At 38.8% G+C, this 23416-nt stretch overlaps 1 protein-coding gene across 6 annotated transcripts in view; it reads left to right on the top strand.

Annotated features, from left to right (window-relative positions):
* APBA2 (amyloid beta precursor protein binding family A member 2) overlaps nucleotides 1-23416 on the top strand; it is a 2738723-nt gene that overhangs the window by 762726 nt on the left and 1952581 nt on the right. For all 6 annotated transcript variants that reach the window (XM_044078549.1, XM_044078553.1, XM_044078554.1 and 3 more), the window contains one exon: nucleotides 15732-15851. The gene's annotated coding sequence lies outside the window, so the exon portion shown is untranslated. The remainder of the gene's footprint in view (nucleotides 1-15731; nucleotides 15852-23416) is intronic.

Genomic DNA, 23416 nt, shown 5'->3' on the forward strand with positions numbered 1-23416 from the left:
TGAGTGGACAGGACTCTCAAATTTACCCCAGAACTGAATGACCCGGCCTTCATTGAGAAAGGTGGTACAGTTAGAGGGTGGGTGTTGATAAGGAGTTAACGGTTGTGACACTAAATTACCTTGTAATTCCTAAGACTACAGTAAGAAAATGTCTGTAAGCTACTAGCTGTCAGTCATATTTTATCTCTTTTTAAGTCAGTCTTTCCAAGATAATGAGTTCTGTTTTCAGTTTTTCAAGCATTTTCTTTTTAGTTAAGTTGAGGTTAAGCTGTTGGTTCCTGTTCTTCTGTAGTGAAAGTGTTTTTTTGTCCATTGAGGGTTTGATTATTGTCAAGAGGTTTTTTACCTTACCTAGGGTGATTGTTAGGTTTTCTTATTTGTTTAGGTTAAACAGAGATATGATCCAGACTTTGACACAGTCCTTGGCTGGAGGTTGGTTGAGTGGGGGAAGGGTGTCACTTTTCTTTCTGACCTTTTTCTCTGGAAGATTTTGTGAGATGAGAAGCATATATCAGTAAGGGGTATTTCCCCTGCAATGGCTGGACACATTATTGCCCATTTGACCACCTCTACTTGGAGAACAGATTGGCCTTGTCAAAGAGGTACCTTGGTAGTAGTTTCCACCATTTGAATAAGTTCCATCATTGTGTTGTGGTGCCAAATGCTTGTTGTAGAGCTGGGAGTTAAGTATTAATAATACACAGTGAAATAAACTGTGGAATCTCAGATTACATTTTACATTAAAAACATACCAGTTTGTTTGAGGTGCCTGTTCTCAATTTGATCTGGTGTTTTAAAACTAAAAGGCTTGAGTAAAATATGTATTCAGAAAGCAATAGCATTTCATTGTATTTGGAATCAGGCTCACTCATATGTATTAACTGCTCAAGTTTATTTTGAGGTAATGGAGTGAACCCTCCAGAAGTTGAACTTTATTGCTCAATCTCTTTTGTACCTTAAGTGCAACAATAGAGAACAGTGAGAGTTTATGATATTCTCTGGATCAGTAACAAAAATATGAGCTACTTTACCTTTGTGCTAATAACAGTCGAGTATTGATTGGTCTTGGTATTCAGTTTTGTTGATTCCAGGCCAGCTGTTGCAATGTGAATGACAATATGTTCCTGTAGCATGGAATTTTTGGAAAAGGTCGAAGACCAAACGTTTCCAGCCAAAGAAAAGTGAAAATAAGGAAACGCAAGTTGATCTTTTGAAATGCAGTTAGGAAAGGAAGGCATCAGATGTCTGATGGAATGTTGTTGGTCTGTATTTTTGGAAATTAATAAATAAATAAACATTTGGCAGTGTCGAACAATGGCTGCTGAATCATTTTGCATGTATTTTCTCCAAATGCTTAAGTGAGTTGATTTAGTTGATTTAGCTTATTCTTAATTAATTTTAATTAAAATTGCATTTATAAGATGGATATATATAATCCATATCGGAAGAATAAAAACATTTCCATAGTGATTTCAAGAAACTGTCACTAGTGTAAGTGTTGTATTATGCAAGGCAGGAAAAGACCATGTCATTTTAAAGTATGCTTATGGTTTTAGGACTTGGGGAAGAAAAGAAACCATACAAAAACATCTAATGGAGCATTTGAATAAAGGGATCAGCATACATGTGTGTGTCCACAAGAGAAATATGTTATTATGATATATGAAGCAATATATTCTTTCACTTTTTGTTTCTGCATACATGGTTAAAAATTAAAAATACAAAATAAAACATCAGCAAAGTAATGATTTTCATTAATCTTTATTACTATCATGAAAGTTCACAGTTTTTGCAACAATGCCTTTTTCTGCTTGAATAAGCCATTTTGCTATTACCATCAGAAAACATGGATGCTCCCAGCATAAACTTTCTAAGGTCTACAAGTAATGAAAGTTAATAGTAAATGCTGAAATCAGCTTTTTTGTTTGATGTCATTAAAAAGCTTGTAGAACCTCCTAATTACAAATAATGCGCCAGGGAGAAAAAAGTCCCAGTGTTGTAGTGACAAAGTATTTAACTTATTTACATTTTTCATTTATGGACAAACAATGTCACAAGTATTAAAATTAATCTTATCTTGTTACCATTATCAGAGTTGTAGATCAAACGGAGGGGTATCTCAGCAGCCTGGAAAACCCTTTTGCAGTTGCTATTAAAACCTTCAGGCAATGTTAGAAGAATTTCACTCATTACTGTAACAAAAAAAAAAAAAAAACTGTCCCAAATGTACTACAGCACTGAAATCTCAAACTTTTCTTGATTACCATTTATATCTCCATTGCCTAACTGTGTGACTGAGCAAGTCACGTAACCAGACACTTCTGAGCTGAGTAAGGTTCAAGGAGATCAGTCCTCTATGCAGGAAAACAAATACAAGTATAAATAAATAAATATCCTTGAATTTGTGAGTCTCTTATTTTCTTTAGCTGTGGCTGCAAATAAAAAAGGGAGAGAGGACACCCCTGCCATGTTTCTCTGATGAAGCACAGCTTGTTAGAGAGGAACCCTTTTACCTTAATTCTTGCGTCTGACCCTACATATAGCCTCCTAATTAATAATATTATTCTATCAAGGAATGTAAATGCTACAATTACCCTACTAATGAAATCCCAGCTGACTTTACTCATTGCTTTCTCTGCAGGAAGATCCACTGACAATAGCAGCATTTTCTTACATTCTACTTCCCTCTGGATCATTGTTTTCCATCCACAAAACCACAATGATCCAGATCTATCAATTTTGGCAACATTTTTGTAATCATGGTTTAAAACTGAATTGGGTCTATATGAAGCTGGATCTAAAGGGTCTTTACCCTCCTTGGGTAGTACAATCACCACAGCTTTCTTCTGAGTTGCTGGTACTCTTCCCTTTTAAAATACTGTTAAACAAAACCTCTGGGATCCTTTTCCCTCCCAACTTCCAGAGTCCCACACAAATACTCCTGGAGACTTCCCTCGATTGATTATAAATTTCCATTTTTACCTCATCTCTTCCTACAGCTATAGCATGTTTTTGGGTTGGAGAGGAAACCTGAATACCTTGGTAAAACCCAAAGAGATAGAGAGGGCATGCTGACTCCACAAAGAAAGAAATGAGTCCAAGAACTCATCCCGAAAACTGAGCGCTTTAAGATGGCAACACTACTCACCCCTGCACCACACACAGCCTGCACAGACAGACACAGCAATTTATTATATATAATGCTGATGTTTGATTATGATGGAAAGTAAAAGAAATTGTCTAACCTGTCACTCTTAGATATTTTACTGTAACCACAATACCTACCTTATACACAGATATCATAACAATGATAATTTTAAATTGCTTATTAGCAGGTATGATATATTGTGCTAAACTATTCCTGCCAAGCCAAATGAGTGATTTTAACTGTGATAAAACAGCAGCAGGGTTGCCACTTTCATGCATAAATGGCCTCTATTCCCCATCAGTTACAGGCACTTTACTAACTTTGTATATGCACCTCAAGTGTGATTTGACAAAAAAAAAAAATCACCTTACGAAAACTTTTTCAGTATGGTTCACACAAATCCTGCAAAGCCCAGCTCATAGGTTCATAGGTTCATACTAGGCTATCTGCCCTGGGGCAATTATAAGCCTAGCCCGATTTTGTTTGGCTTACGCCACCCCATGATTTGAGTATACTGTGCCCTTTTTAAGGTTTAGTTTGCTGTGCCTCTGTCTAATAGTGACACGGAAGTAATCCCCGGGACAAACCTACGATCCCCCATCCACTCATCAAGATTCTTCTTGAAGAGATTCAGTGAGGTGCTCTGCCTAACCTGGATTGGAATTCTATTCCAGAGCGAAGGGAGCCTCTGGGTTATGAATCTGTCCCTCCAGCAAGTTCTATTTATTTCAGTGCTGAGGTTCAAGTCCCTCGAGCGTGTGGCTCTAAGGGATTTAGATTTACTGAGGTGGAGCATGCCCATTAATTCTGGATTGGACATAGCTTTATATGTCAGGCATAGATCGCCTCGAAGTAGGCGGTATGCAACTGAGTAGAGCTGGAGTTTTTTTAACCGAGCAGCATATGGCATCTGTTTGAGTCCCTTGATCCTCTTGGTGAGGTACTTTTGGGGTCTTTCTAATTGCTGCAGGTGTCGGGTAAGGTACATCCCAAAAGGGGCATTGTATTCTATGATGGGCCTGATGAGGGATGAATAAAGGGGCACGATTACCTCTCTTGATCTAGAGGTGAATCCTTTCATGATGAGGTGGGCTATGTAAAAGGTCTTTCTAACCACTTTGGCGATGTGGTTGTCATAGGAGAGATTGCTATCAACTTGGGTCCCCAGATCCCTAATTTCTTTCTCTGTATTTAATGGGTTACTGCCTATGTGGTAATTTGTGGGCACATTGTTTTTGCCAAAGGGTATGACTATACACTTTTTGGCATTTAGCTTTAGACCATGGCTCTGGCACCAGTTATCCGTTTCTGTGAGACCTTTTTGAAGGATGTTTGTGTTTAACTTAATCCTAACAGAGGGGTAATTTCCATCCATAGCTGCCCCCATATTCAGCAATCTTATAACCACTTTTTTTGACTATGCACAGCTCACATATCTACATGACAAAATGGTCACAGTAATGTGTTTTAAATTTGTTTCAAATGAACACTCAAATGTACGCTAATCCTACAAAGCCATTTTAATGACTACCTAACCTAAGGCAGCAAAGGCAGGGTCAGTCACAGACACAGTGTACTTGTACCCTGCTGGATGCTCAGTAGCACAATAACCCCCCTGTGCTGCTTTGATGCACGCCCCGTAAATATCTTATTAGGGCTGAGCATACACAGACATGTGCTGCTGCAGCTGTAGTACTGTAAATTCACCTGTTAGTGATAATATTACATCGCAATACATACCTTTAACTAACTGATACAAAAACATAAATATAATTAGTTCCCCTATTATAGCTCATGTTAAAATTATCTAATTTTTTTGTCATAATTTGTTGGGTATAGCAGCAGCAACCATGACATGCATGTGAGGATGTGATGGTAACTGACACAGCCTTCAGCCTTCCCAAACAACATTATTTATATATGTTTTTATTTCTAGGAGTAGCTGTGGGTTGAGGGGCAGCAACCTCCCACTCACATGGGTATCATGCTGTTCTAATTCATTCACTCCAAATGACAAATGAAAAAAAATTCCTTTTACCTTTACACTTGATTTAACCTGGCATATTTATAAATGCCCAGAGCAGTCAGAATATCATTCGTATATAGAACAAAAAACACATTTATATATAAGTAAAAACTCAGTAACCTTGTGCTTAGGGCAACAACAATGTATTCATCAACAATAGTCATAGCAAAGTTCCACAAAAAAAACATCTAGATAGTCAATACAGTAATGCAGAACATGATTCAGGTAAATTGTTTACAATAGTTATATTACAGTTTGCAGCTAGAGAACTCAGTCATTTCTATGTGCTGTAAATTAGATGGCATTATACACATTTTTCTAATGGTGCACTATCTTGGAGCACAAAGCATAAAGAAAACCGTGAAGCAAATCTAAAATAGATTATTTATTGTAGGAGGCTTTCTTTCCTTTATGAAGGCATACAAGCTGAGGCTCTAACTGTAGGAACTAACAATAAAGAATCAATTGTACTTGCCACCTATTTGTTGCTTTGTATTACTTTCTGCTTTCTGCTGAAGTTTAGTACAGTCTAGACCATTTTGTCTGACAGGTTGCTTGATAGCACTGTTTGGTAATTTAATGTGATATTTTCTTTTTCTTTTCACCATATCTTCTTTAAATGTGTCATACAGCAAGCTTTTTCTCAAAGCCTGTACTCCAGCAGATGCAGCAGTTACTTGTACTTACTAATTATGAACTTTTCTAATGATTTTTGCTGTAAGCGGTATTGCTATGTGGTTTATCATTGGCATCTCTGAGAACCTATATGCTTGTCATTCGCATTTATGAGAGAGCTGCAATCTTTGTGATGAAATGACTAAGCTGGAAAGTATTAAATAGTGTGATGAGTTACCATGTCAGTCTAACCCCTTTCACACCTTTATGAACTATCGTCTGGGGTACTTCAAGTAATTACAACAAATTGCCCTTGACATCTGTATATACCTCTCAAATTCTTTGTTTGAGAATTCTGGACAAAGCCAAAAATAATGAGGGGACAAGGGTCCAAAATCCAGAACAATTTTTAAATACTACTCTAGTTTACTTACGTTGCAAGCCACGGTGGTGCAGTGGTAGCATTGTCTCCTCACAGCAAAAGGTTCTCCCGTTCGATTCTTGGCAGGAGCGCCTTCTGTGTGGAGTCAGCATGTCTTCCCCTCGGTTGAGTAGCGTTTGAAAGACATGTGTGAATGGGTGTGCCTTCATTGAAGGTTGGGCGTCGAACTGGCAACTCGGTACCGTAAAAATCTACTGCCAGTCATTAGCGGACTGGAGTTCCGCTGTGGTGACCCTAACCGGGAAAAGCCGAAAGAAAAACAACAACAACAACTCTAGTTTACTAAAGTTAATAGAACAGAAATGTGTGTTTGTGGCGAATGCTTTTTGCCCACCTGACAACAGTGTGACAGCTTTATCACTGAAAGCTACTTTCAAAAAATATGTGGTGTAGCCTTTTTCCAGTGTTATATGACCATGGAGTTGACATATATAAGTTGGACCAGAGGAAGCAGTTAATTTATAGCTCAGAGCCTTACTCCTCTGCACAACGCCACCCCCCTCATCTACTGTCACATTGTCTGTTAAGTTAGCTACTCTCTCCACTGACAATCTACCCTGTCATAGGCTACTGCAGTCTGGTAATGTTCCTCTGAGCTGTGGATCTTCCCAAAGTATAACCTCTGTCTCACTAATCTAATCTAATTATGATAATGCAGTTTGGTTTTAGTGTCCCCAAAGCTATCCATATTAATAGAGATGTCCATCTTTATCCTTGAGCTATAGCAGACATCCTACGTCCCGATAGACCTGCTTGCAAAATATGAACTATTTCTAGTAGATTTAGATTAACACATTGCAGGGTTCGCTGCCTATACAAAAAACTTTGATATTGCATGGATGGATAATCTTGTATTCAGCACTTAATCTGGTTGGTACTGAAACCTGGTTAAAAGGAACCAGGTAAAAGATTTCAAAGTCCTTTCCCCAAGTTACAATATCTTTTGCTCTGACAGAGCACACAAAGGGGAAAGGCACTGTACTGTCTGGTACAAAATAAACATTTAGTGTATCCTACACAGCTTCCATCTGTGCATGATGGGAATTCTCTTCTCATACCACCAAGAGACGATAATGTTGGTGTGTGTGTGTGTGTGTGTGTGTGTGTGTGTGTGTGTGCGCGTGTGTATGTATATAAATATGCATGTACAAATATGCTGGAGTACACTTGAAGGCTTACTGCTCTGGTCTACATCCAGCATGAAAAATTGTCTAATGGTAATGGGAAATTTCAGCATTAATTAGAAATGCTCCTGAGATCAGAGATGCTGGAAGCTGTTGAAGGCTTTACAATTCTTAATTTCTTCAGTTTGTTCCCCCAGCATTTTAATTGACTCTTTCAAAATGTCTCCTTTTGTTATATTATGCCCCTGCCAGTTCCTCAGCCTGTCTTCCATATTTTCTGCCTTCCTTCCTTTCCCTGTTTACCTTTCTCTTTATCTTCATTACTTTCCACCTCTGTGCTACTTCAGTCACGTCCCTACATTCAGTCCTCTTCTGTTTTCTTCTTCTCCTTTATCATCATCTGCCATTTCCTGTTCAGATTCCATGCCAGTCCCATCCTGCACATCCATCACTTCTCTAACTGCTTCCCTATTCATCAAAATTCTGCCCAACCATTTGCCTCTCTCATTTCTCAGAAATGTGTACCCTGTCCCTACCCCTTTTTTACCTGTGACATATCCCTCAACCCAACATACCCATCCAACCCCTAAGGGCTTTCTGATTTTCTGTGAAATATACAGGTCCCAACCAACCTGTCCCATCTCTGTCTCAGGCACCATAGTAAAATCACCTCCCATAGTTATTGCCTTCCCCGAAAATCACACCAGTTTTATACATCTTGTAGCACCTCATTCCCACCCTCATTAGCACCATAATATGCTGCCAGTGTGAATCTTGCTCCTCCTTTCAACTGTCTTCCTATCACCCATCTCACGTCCCTTCTTCCTTCCACCTCTGCTTCACCCACCTCTCTCCTTTTCACTAAAATACCTACTCCAATTTCCTCCCTTGGCACAAGTCACTCTCAGCCACTCAGATATTCTTTTTTCCCCTTTTCCTCAGTTTTAAATCTTGAAGCATGACTTTATCAGCACCCTCCCCATCTATCTCCCTAATATCACCTCCCTGTTAATCAGGTTACCCATATCACCTGTATTTCAAAAAGTTATTGTTCATAGATTAGTACTAGGCTAACTGCCCTTGTGAGCCATTTTAAACCTAGCCAGTCACCCCATGTGAGAATCAAACCCTACACCTTGAGTCTGTAAGATAAACACCTTAACCATTATGTCAAACCCCCGTTTTTCTCTTTCTCCCCCCTAATTGTCTGCACCTTCCTGTTGCTTTTTTGGAGCTGTGTTCAATGGATACTTTGGTAGGGATACACTCCCTACCTATGCACTGCTCCCTAGACCGTCACATGCCATCTGCTGCCAGCCACAACTATGAGAAAGGCCATCCAGTTGTCTTACCCAGATTACCTCTCCATTCCCATTCTTCTTATTGCCACTACTAATGCCGTGTATCCCTCCACCCACCAGATACCCGTTCATTCCATTGTATACTCATACTAGCATTTATCAGTAGTAATGTTAATAACCCATACAAGGTCTTTGTATCTTTCTGTTCTTGATTAAATACACTTTTACCCCTCCTTTACTTTACAGTTCAGAGTGCTAATTACCACAGTATCTCTTTAGCCCTCTGCGTATTCTGTAGCAGTAACATATTTCTTGTAAAGAACACTTATTAAAACATTTCCTGATGTGACTGCTGAATCCTTGATTACTAACGTGCTTGATGTAGTTCACTCCACATAACTATCTTGCCAAAGTTCCATACTTAACAACAATTATATCAAAAATGCCCTTATATACTGTACAGCCTTATTTCGTTCATGGAAACATATCTTACCCTTATTAGAGCTGTTAAGAATCTAACAAATTTGTAAAAATGCATTTTAGCACTTAAAACATCTTTTAATTTGACGTGTCACCTCCATCACTTATATATAACATTTCAATAGTTTGTTTTCTCAATAATTTGAAGTAAATATTCCAATTTACAATATACTAAAATAAAAAAAAAATAAAAAAAATAGCTACAAGGAATGCCCATTATATACCATCCATTTAAATCCATCCACCAACATGTACTTTTTAGTACATAACTTTTCTTTTTACTTCAGAAAATGTATCCCAATTCACATTTTTTATATACTCGTCAGCGTCTCTATTTTAAAAAGCACCCCTGATTGTTCCTGATCCTGGAGATAAGAGACTGACTGCTATGGTGCTCAAATCTTTCTTGTGTGGCAAATATTTATCTTCATGTCCACAGAATTATGCCAACAAGCTTGGTGGAAAAAATATTATTAAAAAAGTTATTATTACACCCTAAAACAACTAAGCTAGGGATCAGTGAGCTTTGCATTTTAGGAGCTTCTCCAGTCTCCATTCAGCAAAATGCTCAACCGAAGCAAAGCAAACCAAAGCAAAGCTTCACGGCAACCCCCCAGCACTAGTTTGGCTGCTCTGCTACTTCCAAAACAAATGCAGTACTTCAGGTAGAGTTTTCACCACCAACAACTCTCAGTATTTTTTAATTTGGCTTGATCATTTCAAACTTCACCCCTCACAGCTGAGACAGTTGCATTCACAAATTGCTTGGTTTAAATTTCAAGGCAGAAATTGCATTACCTGTCGCAATGGTTGGCAAGTCATACAGAAAGGTGAACCACAGACCAGTATATTTCTGTTTTTTTTTTTTTTTTTTTTTTTATGGGAGGCAGTAGCATACAGTCATACAGATAGAAAAGTGGACACCTACCACCCCACCTCACTCTGTGTTTCTAACACCCTTGCCTGAGATCCATTTTCACACCTTGCCAGATAGCTGTTGGTGTGGAGACAGCTTATGTTATCTATTAGAAAATGCAATACCTGGTCAAAGGAATGCATACTTGATTAGAGCCTCTTGTCTACACCTAAAAGTTTTGTAACAGCTGATGTTCTACTGTAATGAACACTGTCAACAGGTCAGATAAGATACGTAAATCACATAACTGCTCCTTAAGAAGAAACAGTTACATGATCCATAAATCAAATAAATACTTCTTCTTAAGGAAATTTAAATATTCTGTGCAGGTACATTCATCGTTATATACTCAGTAGTCCGAACCAGATTCCCCACCTCACCTGTGCTTTGGATTCTGCATTTAATTATTGTATCACCTTCTGTTATTCCCAAACATTGCCCCGACAATATACCCATGAGTTAAATCCAGACCCTTCCCCTGGATTGCATCAGATAATAATGTACAGATCTCCTACACTGATAATGTCTGGCACTGATATCACAAAAATGAACAGCTACCACCTTTCATCTTTTTAGAGAGGCCAGAAACATGCTAATAAACAGTATCAAAATAAAACAATTCAGACTCTCTAAAGGGGTTTACACCCTGGCAGATTTAGACAAGCTAGTTAATTTCCCTTCTTAAGTTCTGCAATCTCTAACTTGGTGCACACTACATTTTTTATTTATAAGGCAGGCAGGGTTTGTTCCTTTACAATTTTATAGTTGATGAATAATAGTTTTTTTGCACAAAACATCTTTAAATGTAGGCTGCTTGGGCTGTCATTATGTGCAATGTAATTTAGTAAAATACTTCAACAAATAGGAAATAAATTGGCAGACAGAATGTTCTGCAAAATACAGTGGTTGGATGAATACTGCAACAAACAGGAAGTAACATAGGTTCATAGGTATGTACTAGGCTATCGGCCCAAGGGCCTATGTAAGCCTAGCCAACAAGGTTCCCTGGCTTACGCCACCCATGAAAGTTATTTTCCTGTGCCACTGTCGAGCAGAGACACAGAAGTGATCCCCGGGTTGTATTTCCTATTTCCATTCCACTCATCAAGATTTTTCTTGAAGAGTGCTAATGAAGACCTTTGTTTGACATAGATGGGTAGCCTGTTCCAGAGTATGGGAAGTCTCTGGGACAGGAGTCTATCCCTCCAGCATGTCCTCTTTATTGTGGTGACAAGGTTTAGGTCCATAGAGAGTGTAACTCAGAGGGATTGGGATTTCTTTAGGTGTAGTATGTCCAACAGCTCTGGGTTTGACATAGCTTTATATGTTGGGCAGAGATCACCTCAGAGTAGGCGATATGCTACGGAGTAAAGCTGGAGTTTTTTGAGACGGTAAGTTTAGGGCATTTGTTTGAGGCCAGTAATCCTCTTTGTGAGGTACTTTTGTGGCCTTTCCAGCTGCTGCAGATGTCTTGTGAGGTACATTCCAAAAGGGGCATTGTACTCTATAATCGGTCTAATGAGTGTCGAGTAGAGGAGAACAGTGACCTCTTTTTTCCTGGATGAGAACCCTTTTATGATGAGGTGTGCCACATAGAAGGACTTCCTGACTACTGTGGTGATGTGACTATCAAAGGCGAGACTACTGTCCACCTGGGTCCCAAGGTCGCTTATTACACATTTGGTGTTAAGTAGATTGCTGCCTATGTGGTAGTTCATGGGTACAAAATTTTTACCAAAGGGGATGACACTGCACTTTTTGGCATTGAGCTTGAGGCCAATGCTCTGACACCAGGCATCTGTCTCAGCGAGACCCTTCTGTAGGATGTCCACATCATTTGGAGTCATGACTATGGCTCCTAGTTTGCAGTCATCTGTGAACTTCATTAGCCAGAGGCCTTCTGTGTTAGCCTGTACTTCAGAGAAGTAGATAGCAAACAGGAGAGGTCCCAGGACTGAACCCTGTGGTACTCCACTTGCCACTGCTTTGAGGTCAGATTTGGAGTCTGCAACTTTTACAGTGTGGGTTCTGTCAGTGAGCCAGTTGGCAACCCAACTTGTGACATAGGGATTTATACCTAGTTTAGTGGGTTTAGCTATAATTCCAGAATGGGGGATGGTGTCGAAAGCCTTGGCGAGGTTAAGATAGGCTATGTGAACCACCTTACCCTCATCTGCGGCTTTGGTGACTGCCTCAAAGAAGTCGATCAGGTTCAGGAGGCATGATCTGCCTTTTACAAACCCGAACTGGGTGGGATCCAGAGTTTGGAGGTTACCAATGTCTTTGTTTATGAGTTCCATGATGATCCATTCCATGGCCTTGCAGACCAGGCTCGTCAGGCTAATAGGGCGATAGTTCCCGGGATCAGTGGTGACTCCCCTTTGTGGAGTGGGATAACTGTTGCTGTGTGCCTTTCAGTGGGCACAAAGCCTGATGTGAGGCTATTATTAAACATGGTGCTTAGGTGGGGAGCCAGCTCGTTCTAAAGTTCATGTAAAACGCAGCCTGGGATGCTGTCCAGTCCCATGGATGCTGTGTTTTTGGCTTTAGAGAGTGCAACTTTTACTTGTGTAGTTGTGATTACAGGGACTCTGCATTCTTCCTGTATAGATATGGGCCCTTTAGGGGGTGAAGGGGAGTTAAGTTAGCACTGAACCTATATGCCAGGATGTTGGCAGTATCAGTTGGTTCAGTAATTTTCATGCCATTGTGCTGTAACTCAGAGCAGATCTGGGTGTTGCCATTGAGATTCTTGACATAGCTATAGAATGCTTTGTGGTTGTCCTTAGAATTAGTGGCAATTTTGTTTTCGTAGCTAGCTTTGGAGGATCTTATAAGGGATTACAACTTCTTACTGAGGCTGACTAGTGATCTCCTCCACTCATGGGATTTTACTCTCTTTTGCAACAGTTTCTTCCTTCTGTTGTACAGTTTGTTTATGGCAGGGGACCACCAGATTGGCTTCCTTTTTTTGGAGGATAGCGTCTTGGTTCTGTTTGGGATAGCACGATCCATGCACTCGTGTAAGTGCTTATAGAGTGCATTTGTGTAGGATTCAGCAGTTGTAACTGTATTGTCCATCTGCATGGGTGCCAGGAAGTTCACCACTTCTGTCTTAAGAAGCATGAAGTTGGCTTTGGAGAAATTTTTTACAGTGGTTTTCTTAATGGGGGTGGAAGCGGGATGTGGATATCAAGAGTGATTAGCTTATGGTCGGATCGGACCAACGAATTGACTTCAGGTGTGGAACACCGGTCACTCATGTTGGTAATGACTAGGTCTAGGATATTGTTGCCCCTGGTGGGGGTGTGGATAAGTTGATCCAGGGCACTGGAGTTTATGAATTCAAGAAAGCATTGAGCTAAGGAGTTGGTACACGAGTAGTTTTCCCAGTTAATGGTGGGGTAGTTGAAGTCGCCCATTATTAGGGTATTTGGTTGAACCCTAATATTTTCCAATACATCAAGAAAAGAGGAGTGGGAATCCTGGGGCATGGTGGGGGATCTGTAGCAAGCTACAATTTGGATTGCAGTTTTGCCCAGAGTTAGTTGCACTTGGATAACCTCGGATGCATTATGCTGAGCAACTAGCCTGGAGGTGTGGATATCCTTAATGAATATGGACACACCTCCACCTTTGGTGTTTCGGTCCAGGTTACATGGCCGAAAAGTGTTGAATGAGTTATAGCCTGGTAGTGCAGGGGTGCTCTCTGGAGCCTTGAGCCAGGTCTCAGTCACTGCACAGATATCAATGTTCTCCATTTTAAGGAGTGCCTCGAGTGAGTGCATTTTGAGATTTAGACTTCTAGCACTGAGTAGCATTACCCTCAGTTTTTGCTTGCCTGTTCCTGTTCCAGTGGTGAATTTATCATTTGAACTTTCCCTAAAAAAGGCACTATAGGGGCGGCAAGAACCTTAGCCAGTATCCGGAATCCCAGGGTCGACACTTGCAGGCCATCTCTGGCAAAGCATCGTGGTCTGTCGACCATGTATCCCAAGCAGACAGATACTGGATCCCCTTAGAATGCCACCAGAAGCTTATCCAATTGTTGAAGTCAATCATTTTGTCCTTGTACTGTGGTATCATTCTGGACGATGGCAGAATGCTACTCAGGGCTAGGGTCATACCTGCCTGGGCTGCATGATTGGAGATTTCTTCCATGTCTCTTTTCATGTAGTCCAGGGAGGTACATCTCAGGTCATTCACACCAACATGGACAATGACAGAGTCATATTTGTACTTGTTGTTGAGTGACCTGAGTGCGTGGGTTATGTGGTGGATCCTGGCACCCAACAGGCAGCTGACAGTAACCTTCTCCTTGTTTAGCTTGGTGAGTGGGACATCAGTGTGCCTAACTATAGAGTCAACTATGACTAGTATGTTGGGTACGTTGTTTTTCCTTATTGGCTGTGGTTGCCTGGCACACTGTGTCTGTGGGCTATGTGTCATTTGGGTTGTGTTGGGGGATGGAGGTTGCTTGCGTTTCTGCTTTGGAGGTCTCTGTTGCTTGGACAGATTATTATCCATCAGACAGAACCTTATGGAAAACACAATGGTTTGGACTGAATAGAAATAATTTTTTTTCTTTGACATTCTGCCTATTTTTTCTTTTTGTTACCATGCTGTGCACCCTACTTTTCATATTTACCGCATACCCCCGACTTATAGTTGCAGCACTAAGAAATGTGCAGAGCTCCTAGCTGTACATTGATTTATATGTCCCTCAGTAGCACACGGACTAAGGACTGAGAGATGCACAATTCCGTCTGTCATTCTCTCTGCACTGCTGCTAAGATACCTTCTGCCATGTGGCTGAAACATGTATTGTGTCCTTCAGACTGGATGAAACTCCTCTGCACTAGGAAATTAGGTTATGTAAATTAGATTCATGCTTATTAATGTAGAGCATAAGTGGTTTGTAGTGCATGGAGTACAGCAAATACACTCAAAAAAATGTCTGAATTATCAATTATCAATGCTGCTGTAGCACGAGACCCAGCATCAACAATGCTGAGAGCATACCCCTCAACTGTCTGGATTTTTATGACATGTCCAACTTTTGCCTCATATTTTCAGTCTGTTCTTCATAAAATTTGCGATTTGTTGGCAAATCACAGAGGACTGAAGTCACTAAATAAAGACATACACTGGAGTTTCAGACTTCATATCCTTTAGAAAAATACATGCTGATACAAATGCTGTTATTCTAGCTACTTTATAAGTTTATAAGAGCAATATTTTAAAGCTGTCCTATTTTGGGATTTGTTTCCCCATGATTTGAAGCTTTGTCCAGAATTCTTCTCCTAGCTGTCTGAGAGTGGTGCTTAACTCTCGAGGTCAATTTCTTGGTATCCATGTTTCAAACACATAATATCCTTGTTACAGTTAGCAACCAGATCATAATCCTCTGCATTGTTTTGTTTTTATGATAGAACCTTACTAGACTCTTAGTAGTACACTAAAGCAGGACAGGTGAAAGGCAGAAGTACAGAAATATTTTCAAAAAGTTGTCACATAGTAAACACTTGTGTTTACAGTCTCGTATAAGGAATTGCACGTGTCAGTTTTCAGTCTGGCTTGTAGTGACTTTTTGTTTTCCCCATGATGTGTGTATATGCGTAATACTTGTGCATATGTGTTTTTTGCTTATGTATATTGAATTTTCTTTTTTTATTTTAGTTAATGAATGACTGCCCCTCAAAAAGGAGAAACTAAGATGCCCAGTCCCTGTTTATGAAGCACAACAAAGCTGCTCTGTGAAGCTCTTTTTTAAATAGTAGACCTGGATGTGCAAATAAGGTGAGTGTTCTTTTTTTTTCCATTGTAGATAATGTGTAGAAAAAAAAACATGATGTAAGTAGAAACCTAAACTGCAAGAGCTGAGCAGAGTATTGAATATGCTGCTGTAGAGAAAGGAAGCTTTTACAGGATGGAGGTCATGGATAAAAATCACTGGACTAGGATCTAGCATGGAAAAATCACTGGACTAGGATCTAGCATGAAAAATCACTGGAGTAGGATCTAGCAAACTGCTCCTAATTGGAATACAATCACAGCCTTTGTCATGTATAGTGTGGTGTATTTCTTCAAAGGGTGCATTTTGAGCAGGTATGCACTTACTAGATATGTCACATACTCATGGAAATTGTACCACTCTGTGGTCATGTGATCCTAACAGTCAGCTATGCTCTTTCTTGTCATTGGCTGTATAAACATTATCACAGCACGGCACTGATTCCATCATTTGTGTTTTTTCTGAATGTAGTTTCTCTCTTTAATTATGATTATTATAATTATTATTCATATTTGTATTTTGTTTCTTTTGCATTCTCAGTTTATTTTGTGTATTTTCTCTTGAATCATCGTATAGAAAAAGAAGTGTATACGGCTGTGGGAAATGGCTACCTTCATACAGTTTTCAGAAAGATATTCTAATTTTTTCTTGTCAGGAAGGACACACAGAGACAATGACAACAGCATTCAGAAAGGCATATTTTGGAGTCAAAATGGAGGTAGAATAAGCCTGCTGTGAAGTGTGTTTTGCCCTGAGTGAACTCCATGCATTCATTGTTGATGATAACCAGGAAGAATATCTTAGAAAGTCAAAGCAATATGGAAAAGGTTTGGGGATGGTCTTTCTCTTGCTATAGGGCAACTGTATGTGCTTTCCCATGCACCCTTCCTATGGTGTCAGTATTTTAGGCCAATTTTGACCTCCCTTCATCTTGCAACCCTCTGTGTCAGTATCCTAAATCATCACATAGCTCAGTAGGTTTTTCTGATTTTAAAGCATTTTCTTCAGAACTGCTGCCCCTAAGATACAAGCTCTTCAATTCCTAATAGGACGCTTGGTCAGACAGCTGGGTAAGAAGTAATTAGGACGTCATTGTCATCATGGTTAACTTGGAGACTCGGAGGACTCCTGTATCTTTGTTCCTTTGTGAGCTATTGAAGAATCATTTGAAATTAATACCCGTTAACACCTGCTGTCATACTTTATGTTCCACAGTAATGGATAGGCTTTTGAGAACTGTCTTTCTTTAGGGACTCATTTTTCTGCTACTGAGGACAGCTCCCTTTGTCATCTGTAGTCTTAGGGCTTGCTTTCATTTGCCAGTTGTTAATATTTACTTTCCTAGATGACATACATTACAAACACACGAAAGTTCTAGTGAGGTTTTTTCTTTTATTATCCTTTTTTTTTGTAAAAATAAACTCAGGTGCAGACAGAAGTAATACTGTGGCTCACAAGAAGGCTTTTGCATTTGCACTTCTGCCAGTGATCTTAGGTTGTATGCATACCTCTCAACTGTACAGAATTTTGCAGAATGCCTAGATTTTTTTTGCCTCACATTGGGTCCATTTTTCTTAAAATTGTGGTTTTTCTGGTAAATCATTGGCAATTCATTAAAGATTGATGTCAGAAAATAATGTCAGACATTTGAGTTTCAGACTTCACACCTTTCAGAAAATTCATGCTAATGCAAAACCTGTTATTCTATCAACTTTCTAACTTAGTGGGAGCAGTATTTAAAAACTGTCCCTATTTTTGGACCTTTGCCCCCCCCCCCCCCCCATTATCCAGATTTCTTTGCTCTAAGAGGTTGAGAGCTTTGGTTTTATGTCACTCTGAAGCAGTTCTCTGTACTGATTCCTTATCAAATTATCATGACAACATTGTGCTTATGTAGTAATGTCATATTAACTTGAGTATTGAGCAAGCTGCATGGCTCCTCACTTGCTTGGTAGTTTTTGAATTGCTGCTTATTTAGTGGTTTATGCTTTTACATCAGCATCACTTTTGAAACACTTAGGGAATTAGGAGAGGAGATGAGTCACATTTCTGAATCTGCAGGGCTTCTATATGCTATAGCACATCATATTTACATATGCATCATGAATCTTTAAACTCCAGACTTTTGAAATGTTCAGTATTAAGGCTGTGGAACTCAAAAAAGTCCATAAACAAGTACAAAAAGTAAAACAATTAAATGAACCAAGTTAGAATTTGCAGAGTCTTTATTAACTACCAAATATTTTACTTTCTAGTAATCTTTCTTCAAGGTGTTTCTGTGAGAAATAATGTCTGACAGAGTGGGTATTATTGTGTAGTAACTCCAGTGGTATAACCTATTTTGACAGGTGTAGAGCCTTTTCACTTATTTAAGGTCTGTTATTTACTCATAATGCCTACTATGGAATGTCGTATTTTACTTAGAAAATGTCCCTTTGCTTAATAAGAGTTAGCTTAACACAAACATTAATGACATCTGGATTGTCTCTTTAGGTCACCAACAGTGACAAGAAAGTAGGAAACCACTATAATTTCATATCCTGTTGTCCGTGTACCATCTGTAAGCCCCAGCTGTGCTTCATGGATGGCTAGCACATTGTACTCTGCAAATGACTGTGGTAGCGGCCGTATCCAGCATGTATACCTTTCTAAGACGCAGGTAGTGTGGTTGTGCAGAGGTAAAAACAGTGTAGTTTGCAGAGTATGCTATAATGTGTATAATGACATTTAAATGAAGAAATGTAGCCAGACAGATTATGTATATGAAGGAAATGAAAATGGTGGACTGATTCAGAAACATTTTAAATAATGGTGCTGGGCATACTCATTTTGAACTTTGACCTTCATGGTGTACATCATGAGAAACATTCAGTGAACAACAGGAGCATTACAAAAGCAGCTTGTGTTCAGAGCTGCCATCAGAGGCAAGCACACACTGCTGCATGTTGTGGCCACTTGCTCCAACAAAGGAGCTGCAGATAACACATAACATACATCCTGCTCATAGAGCATAAGACCATGGGCCATTTCCAGGTGGGCAGGAGTACTGTAAGGGACCCAGTCAGACTCTGCTGCCCACAGGCATTATCAAATGAGGTGCTATGTGTGCCTTTCCTGTGGGAAGAGAGGCAAGCGTAGTCTTAACCATCTTAGCTACATGGACCTTCTGGTGAATTACGGTGGATTCTTTAAGGACATTGCAGGCATCATTCTTGCAAATCCTCCTGTGGTGGGTTTATGCTGCTATTATGTGCCCATTGTGTCATTCCATTCTTTCAATCCCTTAACCAACCAGATTATTGCATTCTGTTAAGGCGGCTTTCTTTAAAATAAAAATAAATAAATAAAGTCTGTATATGCATCTGTATGGGTCTGTGCATGCATACGTATATATATGTATACATATATATGTGTGTGTATAGATATATTTCTTTACATCACAGATGAACGCTCATCAATGTGAAATACATTGTGAAACTTCATCAGCAATGTCTTTCATTGAAACACAAAATCAGCTGAATAAGGTAATTGTAAATGAAATAAATACATTTAATTTCTGATTATCTAAAAGTACCAGAAACTTTGTTTTTACATGGGGGTGCTTAGACCCTCACAATTCCTGATGTGGGAACTCTGTCCCCACACTCTGAGAAATTAAATATACTAACTCAACAATTGGATAACTGCAAAGAAAGAGGATAACTCCATAAATTCTATTTCAGTCAAACTAATGCAGTTCGAGTGTCATATAATTCAGTCACTGCAACTGCTAATAAATTTACCACAAATTGAGGCACGAGATGAATGCGTGCTGTGACCAAATCAGCTCTGCAGCAATATATATTATACTACTATATATTACATACATATATATATATATGTATATATGTATAAATATTTCATAGAATATGAATACATTTGTTATAATTGTGCATACTGTACATGTTTACACACACACACACACACACACACACACACACACACACAAACTCTCTCTGTATGTGTGTGTATGTGTGTGTGTGTATATATATATATATATATATATGTGTGTGTGTGTTTATATATATATATATATATATATATATATATATGTGTGTATATATATATATATATATATATATATATATATATATTTATTTATTTATTTATACATACATATGTAGTGTTATTAAACATATGCACAGTATGCAAACATATAGCAAATGTTTCCATATACTTCTTATACATGCACAGAGTTGTATTCTAATTTACCAGATAGGATAACAGTTTTGCCATAATGGGTGTGTTTATTTGCAATTATTTCAAGCAAACCTACCAAATCTAAACATCCCGTCTAGTAGTGGTAACAGCATGCCTGTCTGTGGGTTTTATTGTGATAAATGTAGACCAGTATATCAGCTGTGGTCACATAGCTCTCAACCTCTTAGTACAAGAAATCTGGACAAAGCCCAGCAAAATGGGGGGACAAAGGCCCAAATATAGGGACAGATTTTAAATATTACTCTTATAAACTTATAAAGTTGCTAGGGTGACTGGATTTGTTTTAATATACATTTTCTGAAGCATTTCAAGTCTGAAACCCAAATGTTTGTCATTATTTACTGACTTCAATCAACAGATCATCCCAGTGATTTCCCAGAAACCACAAATTTTAAGAGGAACAGACCAAAAATATGAGCCAAAAATCTGGACAGTTGTGAGGTATGGCCATGGAATTTGCCTTTTCTGTAGGAGGAAAGTGCCACCGTCATCATTAATGTCCCCCAGATATCCTGTCATTTTGTATGATGACCAGTTCTGTAAATCAGAATTTGATTTTACATGTTTTTTTTGCCCACATAAGTTTTATATGTATGCATGTCTCTGCTATGGATTAATCTATGTGTGCAAAAAACCTTGAAAAGCTGGTATTGGTTCATCAGGAATTATTCCCCTATAAAGCATAGTTATACAGTGGATTTTGAGGATAACTTCTGCCTAACAAAGTTTAACTATCCTCTGTATACCTGATGCAGTCATGTTAAGAGTCAGATCATGCAAGTACTAGTGAGTGAGTGCTTTTTATTTATTTTATTTTCATTTTTTACTGGGGTATAGCACTGATCACAGCATGACCGATTGAAGTCTCAGTGTGGGTTGCAGCTAAAATGTAACAATTACAACCAATGTGGAACAGAAAGGTAATACAGACTAGTCACTGAAGGAAAGATACTGTGTACACGTTTTGCATCATATTGAGGGTTACGTTTTAGATTTGGAAAAGTGGAGTCATGGAGGTAGCACAGAAAGAGTGAGAAAAATGTAACCTTGGAAGTTGTAGAAGATAACACTAGGTGTTTAGTGGACAAAGCAAGAGGCAGAGAGACTTGCATGGTAAAAGTTGTAAGATGGCAGTGAGTAAGGAGAAAGATAAGCTGTATTTATACTTAAAGAAAGCATAAATATAGTGGTAACTGTAACGTAGTAGTATAAATGGGGTGGCATGCAAGGAATTTACCCTAGTGCAGAGTAGTGTTAATTGTGATATGTCCTGTGCATTTACATCTGTATTGTTCAAACTGAACTTAGTGTTCTTGGTGAGACAGCGAGGAATGATTTCCACAGTTCTGGAGCAAGTATGGAGAATCTAGAGCAGAGCTAAGTAATTTAATTGATGAAGTTTGGAGAGTAAGGGCCTGTTGTACCCTAGCTTCATAGGTTGTAAGTTGTGGTTCTAGTGATACGTTTCAGTGCAAGTGGAGAGGAGCATCTCGGTGCAAATACTTTATGCATTGCATTAAAATCCGTGAAGTATTTGAAAGTAAAATGTTTCATCCAAACATGTTCATTCAGCTTTTAACCAATAAAATGCAAGTAATGCAATTTGTGATGCTTACTTCTCAAAATAAATTGCAGTTTAAATGTATTAGCAAATTTGTACTGCAAAGAACTAGAAATTTTCTTCTCATCTGTCCTTCCAGTAAAGAAATCGTTTGTAAACCTAAAATATTTAATATAATTATGTTCATAAGCAGGGTGGCATATGGAACAGCATTGAGCATTGTTTCCTCACAGCCCTTAACTTTCCAGTTCAGTTATTACTTGGGTATCTCTTTTGTTCTTTTGTAGAGCTTGCATGTCTTTCCTGTGTCTTTCCCAAAGTCATACCATAAGGTGATTTGGTGAACCTTGAAACTGCCTTGCGGTGAGTGCGCATGTGTTTGTGTGTGTGTGTGTGTGTGTGTGTGTGTGTGTGTGTGTGTGTGTGTGTGTGTGTGTGTGTGTGTAAACGTATGTGTATTCTGTGATGAGCTATTATTCCATTCAAGGTTGGTTTCATTGTTTCATAGGTAAGTACTAGGCTAACTGTGCTTGTGGGCCATTTTAAGCCTAGGCAATTTACCTCTTGCTGCTTGAATTAAACTGTCCCATTTGATGTTACATTGGCCTTACCCATCCCACAGTCATATGTTACCTCTAGTGAAAATAACTGGGATCATACCATAGATAGTATATTAATCATTGCAAATAATTGTAAAGCAGAAATAAATTAGAAGCAATTTCATGTCACAATATATATCTGACAGCCTGAAGATCAGCTGAGTGAAGGAAATAAGTGGCTGTCAAAATAAACTCGGGTTTCTGGACTGTTTTTCCATATTCGGTGCAAACTCAGACTTGTCCTTGCCTTATTGAGGTGACCATTTTGTGAGTAGAATTACTATTTTTTCAGTAGTGTTATTAGATGATCCCTCAGATGGACCCCTGCTGCCTGATTCAGTAAGACATAGTATTGGGTCCACTTGAAAGCTATGTGTTTCAGCAGCATGTAGAAAAAGCAAAAATAAGTTGTAATTTACTGATAATACCTTTGACATGATTTTAATGTAAAAATGTAGAAATTTTCAAATGAGCATTCACTTTAGCCATACACACTGTGCGAACCTGTTATACGAATTTTTGAAATATAGGAAAAATTTAACTAAATAAAACTAAATTAAGCTAAAAAAGAATGCTGAATTTTGTCTTCAGAATGTTGGTAAGTTGTGCTGTTCCTCCAGACTCTGAGGAAAGGTAGCTCAACATGTCCCATCATGCATTCATTTATTTGGCTGCCACTGTAATATATAACATTAAGTATCCTGTTTTTACTTATTTTTACGAGTTATTTATAGCATTTTTATTGTCTGCTACATACCTTTCTAGCTAGTTTCACTGTGTGTGAGGTATTAACTGGATATTGTCTACATTTATTAAGCATCTGTTTGGGTTTTTTGTTCTGATTTCCTGCCAAGAAGCGTATCATATTGTTTCCCACTCTCCCTCCCTATTGGTATCATGTCCTTATACTTGGTGGCTTTGCAGTTGCCTGCCCCTACTGTCAATTTGATCTAGGACACTCCTCCCAGTCTAGTGTCATTACCTTATTCTACCTAATCCAGGGAGAACATTTGAGAAGGCCAACCCACCTTCTTTCCCCTTTCCACTTTACAAAAAAAAAATTCTAAGCTTGTTTCCTGTCTTTCCTGTAAGTCGCCTAGTCCAGATACAGATTTGCTGTATCCAAGACTGTTTGTAAGCTTCTGAGCTC

This window comes from Protopterus annectens, chromosome 7.part1 (assembly GCF_019279795.1).
Source record: "Protopterus annectens isolate FY-2018-M chromosome 7.part1, PAN1.0, whole genome shotgun sequence".
Classification (NCBI taxonomy): domain Eukaryota; kingdom Metazoa; phylum Chordata; order Ceratodontiformes; family Protopteridae; genus Protopterus; species Protopterus annectens.